Consider the following 233-nt stretch of genomic DNA (forward strand, 5'->3'; position numbering starts at 1 on the left):
GAAAAGCCGGGACCTTGTAAAATACTGCGCTCAAGAGTGCAAAATATGAAATAACAAGCGAATTTAGATATGACAAAGCGGTTTTAATTAACTGCAAGATAACACTGCAAAAAATTTATGGAAAATAATATTTTTCTTGATATTCAAAGCAACTATTTATAATAAGGAAGCCCCTCCCCTAGTCCGCCCCCACCGCCCTCCGTGACATGCCACTCGCCGCCGCCGCCCTACGC

The sequence above is a fragment of the Penaeus monodon genome, chromosome 34 (assembly GCF_015228065.2).
Source record: "Penaeus monodon isolate SGIC_2016 chromosome 34, NSTDA_Pmon_1, whole genome shotgun sequence".
NCBI classification, from domain to species: Eukaryota; Metazoa; Arthropoda; class Malacostraca; order Decapoda; family Penaeidae; genus Penaeus; species Penaeus monodon.